Below are 7,543 nucleotides of genomic sequence, written 5' to 3'. Positions count from 1 at the left end.
GAATAAAGACATTTGTACATTCCTAATGCTGGGTACAAGAGCCATATACCAGTGTCCTGCTTTCAACTTAAATCACTGAGGCATCTCTACAGTTCTGTTAGCATCAGGACTTTAGCTCTGTGTCACCACAAGGGAAGTTCAGAAGCTGCCTTTCTGTGGAGGGTGGGAATGATTTTGTACAAAGTAGAGAAGTATCCAATTATGTGACAACCTTTGTGTAATAAAATTTTGTTTAAAGTAAAAAAAAAAAAAGAAATCAGGGAAACAACATGCTTCACAATAGCTTCAAATAATACAAAATATCTTGGAATAACTCTAAGCAAGAAAGTGAATGGCCTGTATGTCAAGAAGTTTAAGTCTCTGAAGACAGAAATTGAGGAAGATATCAAGAGTTAAGAAGAACTCCCATGCTCATGGATCGTTAGAATAGTAAAAATGGTCATCCTACCAAAAACAATCTACATTCAATCAATCCCCAAAAAACTTGCAACAAAAATCGTTACAAACCTTGGAATGGCAATCCTCAATTTCACATTCAAAAACAAAACACCCAGGATGGAAATAAAAAGAAAAAAGCATCAAATAATAAAAGAACTGGGAGAAATGGGAGTAGAAGGGGGATTGGAAGTTGGGGAAAGAAGAGAGTCTGTGTCAGGATATACTGTATGACAGAAGAATAAATAAAAAGAATAAATCATTCAATTTTTTTTTAAAAAAATCAAACTAATGACTCTGAGAGAGGTAACCCAGTCCTAAAAAGGCAAATCTCACATTTTGTCTCATTTTTATATCTCATCTTTGAATCCTGTGATGCATGACTACTATTTGGAAGACACACAGAGAGGTCATTTCAAGAGAAAGAAAATAGAATGCAGTTATAAAAAGGGTTAAAGAGAAATAGTGACATAGTACAATATATTTTAATTAAAGTGAGGATGAAAGGGCAGGTTCAAATTGCTTTATAATAGAATAACAATGCCTTCAGGCAATACGGGCTAAGAAATAAAATTTCAGTCAGAGGACTATTTTCCTTCTTTTGAACCATCATGGACCATAGATCATGTGGTCCCATAGATCCCCAACATTATATGCTATTCCATACACTCTTGGTTACCTTCAAGAACTAAATGGCCAATACCCTATCACTGAAAACACCACGTTTGAATTATAGCACATGGAGAAATCTGAGAGTGTGCAAATTTTTAATTGTGTTTTGTGATCTCTATTTTGTGTAGTTCGTTGAAGCTGTATCCAAGTTTTGACATGAATAATATCATGATGTATAAAACTTGTGAACCGAGATCAGATGACAGAAGGAAACCTACTTGGTGCACTTTACGAGATCTCCATTACATTGCAGTGCCTTAGAAAAACTTCATTCTGAATAGATAACAATTGGTTAAAAGTATTGTTTCATTTTAAACAAAAAGTTATTGAGTATAGGACTAGAAAATACCAAATGCAAGTTCTTACCACTATGTTGCTTTTATAATGATTTGAATAAACGTATTTCAATATGGAGCATATTACTGTTGGCTCCTTAAAGCCAGCAGGTCTAGGCAAGAGGAGAAATAAGTCCAGGTCCAGCAGGGTCTCTCCAGAGATGAGTGGGATGGTGAGTGTTAGCAGTCCAAAGAAACACACCCTACCAGGAGTCTTGTTCAAGCAGGAACTCAATCTGACTCTCATTTATATAAACTCAAAGCATAGGGAGGAGGAGTTTTAGTGAGGTGAGATGACTTAGGTGGCAGTGAAGGGTGACTGGAGGGTTTGGGGTGACTGACAGGGCCAATTGCAAAGCTCTACATCAGCAACAGCTGAGCAGAGGCAGGACTAAACAGGTCCTGTTGAGTCACTCTGGTAGGAAAGTGACTAAGACAGGTCTCAAACTTGAGCCAGGCTTAGGCTCTCCCACAAGGCCGCAGAAACTTGAGCCAGGCTCAGGTTTGTACACAAGGCCCAAACCAGGGCCGACATGGAGCCCAACATATTACACTCAAACATATAGTTGTTCAAAATTGTTGAGTTTCTTTTGATAGTTTAGAAATACTTAGGATATAAGGGGACCTATTTTTGAATCACTGATTAATATAATATTAATCTCTAATCAAAAATCAGTGAGGACAGAACAATAGACCAGTGCTATTGACTACATAAACCCTGGCAATAAAATTGACATTAAATTAAGGTCATTAATAAGTAGAACAGATATTGAACGTTACTGAAAATGGTACAATGGGGTCTCCAATTTACAATACTGTGGAATTCGTACCTTAAGTTGCACATACAAAGCATACAGAAACGTCTAGATCAATGCTCTTGAGCACAATTCCGTATGCAGAGTTCTGTCAGCAGTGTATCTAGCCTCCTTATAAACGATCACTGTGAATTCTGCTACAAGTCTAGCACCTGCTTATGTAGAAGTCCATTTACCTTCAAATGTTCTTCAAGAAAATTGCTACTTCTAGTACTTTCTTTGGCAATGGAAATTCTCAGACGTGTGAAATAGGTGTGTACCCACTTTCTGCTTCTCATTATTATTTGTATGCTTAGAGAAATTTGACTTCAGGCAATTTTATTAAGAATTCTCCTCAAACCTCTTATGTCCTAGAATTTCCACTGAATGCAGTGAAGACACAGACGTCAGAGGCTTATTAATTTACCCTTCTCCCTGCCCCTCTTCTAATATCTCAACGTCCAAATTCAGCTTGAAGAAGTTAATGAAGAGTTGGTGCCTCTATTCCCTGGGCTTGGGTACTGAGGTGGTTAATATTAGGCTGTCCTTCTAGGGAAAAGTAATGGTTTTATTGGAACAGGGAGGAATAGCTAGGATTGATTACTTAGCCATAACCTATTTGGTAGAAATCTGTATAATTGTTATTAAGCTAAAGTTACATTTCTTAAATGGTACAAAAATTATTTTGATTTCATATTTAAGGTTTTCTTATTGATATAAAAGTGAGATTAATATTGCTACTCTCATTGGCATTGTGCCTATATAACACATTTAGGAATACAAGGCTTAGACCCAGTCCTTCTTTAACTTTTTAAACTATTTTGAGATGGTTAGCCTGTGAGTTAAGGGCCTATAGCAATTGCATGGCTCTGAGTTTGTTGTTAGGGTGTTTTCTAGATTTTAATTAGAAATAGTGGAGACGACTTAATGGAAAACAGTCCAGATTGCTTTACATATATAGTTGGTTTTCAAAAATGTCAGACTTTCACAGAAGTGACGTTACTAACATTTCTGTATTAATGTTCATTTTGAATAGAGACCTGTCTCCTCCTGACATCTTTCCTGTCTGGGATTCTAAGAAGAAATTGAGCAACTTTGAAGTTGCTCCAGTTGTGGTGATACAGCCACTAGGCAAGAATTTCCTCTTTTCATCTACAGACAAATTACTGTCCAGAAAAAGACTCACTTGCAGAATAGTCGACTGATTATATCTGCCAAGACAAAGTAATCAGCCCTTAAAAATTCTGCATTACTAGGTCTGTCAGATGATCCTGGGCCAGAAGGCTGAGGACCAGATTCTCCAACATTTTGAAGTAAGGAACAGTCCAGGTAATCAGTGATCTCTATAATTTGGCTAGGTTTTAGAAGCCACAGTTTGTGCTTCCCATATCTTCAGTTAATTCAGTCATTCTGGATTTCTGATGGAGTTGAAGACTTAAAGTCTTACAGACTCTTTACTTTGAGAGGATGATTTTCAGCTGACATTCAATCTGAAGCCAGAACATAAGCCAGGTTTAGAACTAAATCTTTTAGTTAGGAAAGATGACAGAGGTTCTGTTCAGTCAACAAAATGATGGACTGGGTATTACGTCTATCTTGTATCTTACTGATACAAATTGGTATAGTTATGCTCTATTGTATTTTGAGCATTTTTTTTAATTTTAACAGAAAGGGTGGCATGTAGGAGTTGCTAAGGTGGGAAGAATTAGAAGAGTAAGAAGAGGGGTAAGGAGGAGAAGATGAAAAGGAAGAGGAGGATCTAGGAGAGGAGAGAGGGAGAGAGAGGAGATAGAGGCAGATGTTCACATGTCCCTGACAGTCAAAGGTAGTTGGTATATCTAGATTGAGTGTTAGGTTACACTTCTGGTTGTATGGGTATCTTGTTACTGATCATTACCAAATATATAAGCCTTTGATTAATATTAAAAAAAGAATTCTCCTGTATATTTGGCCTTAAAAATATCTAACTATTATCAAATTAAAATATTTCTCAAATATGTTAGTAAATGATATTTGTTAAACCATCTCATCAACTTTGGTCAGTTTGAGCATAATGTTTTCATTGAATGATTTCATTGCCAAATACTGAAATTAAGGCTATTAATATTTTATTCTTGCTAACTTGACAGCAAATCTTTTGAAGATGGGATATTTCTATTCAGATCTTATTAAATAGACAACATATTTCTAAAAGCAATTTTATAAGAAATAAATCGCTATTCATATTGAAAAATTCAGAGAGGGCCATAAATATTCAAAAGGGAATGTTAAATCAGCTATCAATAAGACTTACAATTCCTAACAGAAGATAAACTAAAATTTGAAATGTCATATCAAGGGAATATAAGGAACCCGTCTTCCTCAATGGGCATTCTGGAAAATCTGTACCTTTGAACTAAATAATAAGCCTTCTTGTCAAAAGTTATTGCTGCTTTTAATACCAGTGTCACTGACACAATGATTCATGTCACCTTTCTTTATGAACTTATTTTCAGAACATGCAGGTAGATAATGAGACTGTGGGGGAGGATAACTTCACCATCCAGATAACTCTAACTATTATTAGAGTCTATGGAATTCTATTAAAAGAAGTGATGGATATTTTTGTCAGAAATCAGGGAAGTTTGTATAAGTCACTTCAAGAAGCCATTTAATGTCTTCAGTAATATTCCTGGAAGCACCAGAACCTCATGCTGTGGGACGTGAAAGTTTTTACTCTTGTAGCATCTTTCCTGAGGTCTTCATGACAATTAGCACTATACTTGCAAGGCAGGAAGCAGTATCCAGACCCACGAAGTTAGGGAAAAAAATGTGGAAAAAGAATGTTTTAAAGAAAGACAATAAGAAAAAACACATGAATACATGAATAAAGAGAGTGCTTTACAAATCAGCAGCACACCACCTGGTTATAAAATACTGAAGTTCAGTCATGAAAATATAAATATGGGTAACAAATACAGAGTCGAGGTTGTATTTAGAAATACATATGAATATATAAATATATATATACATATATGTGTGTATGTGTAATATATCATTACATACATACATGTATATATGTGTGTGTTACATGCACAAATGTTTGTAATAACAATTTATATAAAAAAATAAGCCATAAATTTTGAAGATATCCCAGAGAGCTACATACAAGTGCTTAAAGGAAGAAAATGGATGCAAGAAAATTGTAATTTCAAAATTAAAACAAGAATGTTAAAATGTGATTGTTTCTTGATCTTATATTAATTACAAAGAAGAATTTTGAGGGTGAAAGAAAATATTTGGCTAGTTTAAACATAATATTAATTAAAAGTAATCCCAGTGTCAGTGCAAATCTAGTAGCTGAGAATACATTTTAGAGATTGTTGCAAGGATGTGTCCTATTGGACGAAATGATTCAATTTAGGGTGCTTTCATTTTCTTACAAATATAAGAAAAATAATGATATATCTACAATATATCTCGTTTATATATGATGAACACTTTGAGGCTGAGAAAGATCTCTGGCCCTTACATCGCATCATTTTTGAAACATTTTGATATAGATACTGGGATCACTCAATAAAGCTGAAAGATTCCACTTAAATCAAATGATGTCCAGCAGCCTCTAAGTAAGAAAGACCTGAGGTATAAAGGGCCATAATGTTGTGTTTTGTGTTACATATGTTAATTTTATTTTGTAAAATAGTCTTATGTAAATTTGCTTATAAAGAAATCGATTTTCACATTTGATATTATGCTTCACATTTCTAATAATAACTAGGCAACTGAGGAGATGTCCTCAATCTTGACAGTCTCAGATATAAATAATGAGATGAAATCTTCCAAAACTCCCTTAGTTATTACAGACACCTAGCTTTTTCATATATGATAGATACATTCCAAGATATGCTTAAAACTAACAAAACTAACAGTTTTTATTTTCTATACAATTATATTTTATGGCTGTGCATATCCATACTTTGTTATCTAAAACAATAATGAAGAAAGATGAAATAGAATATTAATTCTTTCATACATAATAATTTTTAATATGATGTGCTTGGGGAGACTTAAGTTTTTTATATAAGCAATAAAACTGTCACAGAATATTTCAATCATGTAGGGCACTGGTTTTGAAGTATAATTACTGACTTTTATATTGAACATAAAAGCAAACACCACTGAATCAATCATTAATCTGAAATGAATTTCAAAAGATCATTTAATCTGTCTCTTGCTTTAAGATTGTATCTCCTGGAACTTACTTCTGTAAGAAGCTAACTCTTTCTAGGAGTTATCAAAAATTTAAAGTATACTTAATTTTTATTTAACTGGGTAGAGGTCTACAAAACATATGTCGTATGTGAGCCTTTGTCTCCCAACTCACATATACTAGAATAATATTTTATATAATTCATTTGCAGCCTATCTGTATTATTCTCAGCAAATTTCCCTGGAGTTGTGAGTTGAATCTTTGAACTGTAAGTGTGATTTCATTTTAGAACTCATCCTTGGGCCACCTGTCTGAAGACTGACTCTCTGAGGTCTGGTTTTATCATTGACCATCACATTTTTCATCCCATGACATCACACAACATTTTCATTTGGGTGTATCACCACCAGACCTTTTATGAATAGATGTCACATAATTTATTAAATTGAGAGTTTTCTAGTGGAGAACTATCTAGCATGTCACTCACGGTAGTGACAGAATCAGAAATTATACCTAGGCATCTTTTTCCTTTTCTGTCCCTTCTCAGCATTCCTGTGATTTAATTGTCCATTAGTAGATTCTTCTCTCATCATCCTCATCATTGTTCCCAAAGGTCCTGATGATGAAATATTTTCTGTTGCTATTGTTTACTGACCTACTATGATTAGACCTGTAAAAATCAGTGTGTGTGTTGGGGGGGGGGGGTGTTTATGTTTTCTACATACTCAGTTCTAGAGTTACAGAGGAGTTTAGCTTGTAACTACTGAGTCACAGTGTGAAACCTATCTTCTAAAGAGTATTATTTGCTAAAAGGAATCAATGCAGAGAAACTGGAGACTGAATTTAAAAAACTCTAACAACATTCACATTATGTCTCATACTTTGATCAAACTCCAGGTTTTCCCCTTATGCAATTTTCAATTCTGTAATCTTGCAATGATTTCAAATCCAAGAGTCATCTCCTCATTCTGTTGTGCCAGAGATATTTTCATAGAGGAGAAATTTCCTGTACTCAACACTTCCTAGAATCCTAATTGTTTTGTGTTTGGTACTTACAACCTAGGATGACATAGGACATAACCTGTGATTTAGGTAACTGTTTGCTTGAATGAAGA

This window comes from Grammomys surdaster, unplaced genomic scaffold, assembly GCF_004785775.1.
Source record: "Grammomys surdaster isolate TR1022 unplaced genomic scaffold, NIH_TR_1.0 126182, whole genome shotgun sequence".
In the NCBI taxonomy this organism is placed as follows: domain Eukaryota; kingdom Metazoa; phylum Chordata; class Mammalia; order Rodentia; family Muridae; genus Grammomys; species Grammomys surdaster.
Note: the sequence above shows the minus strand (reverse complement) of the source record.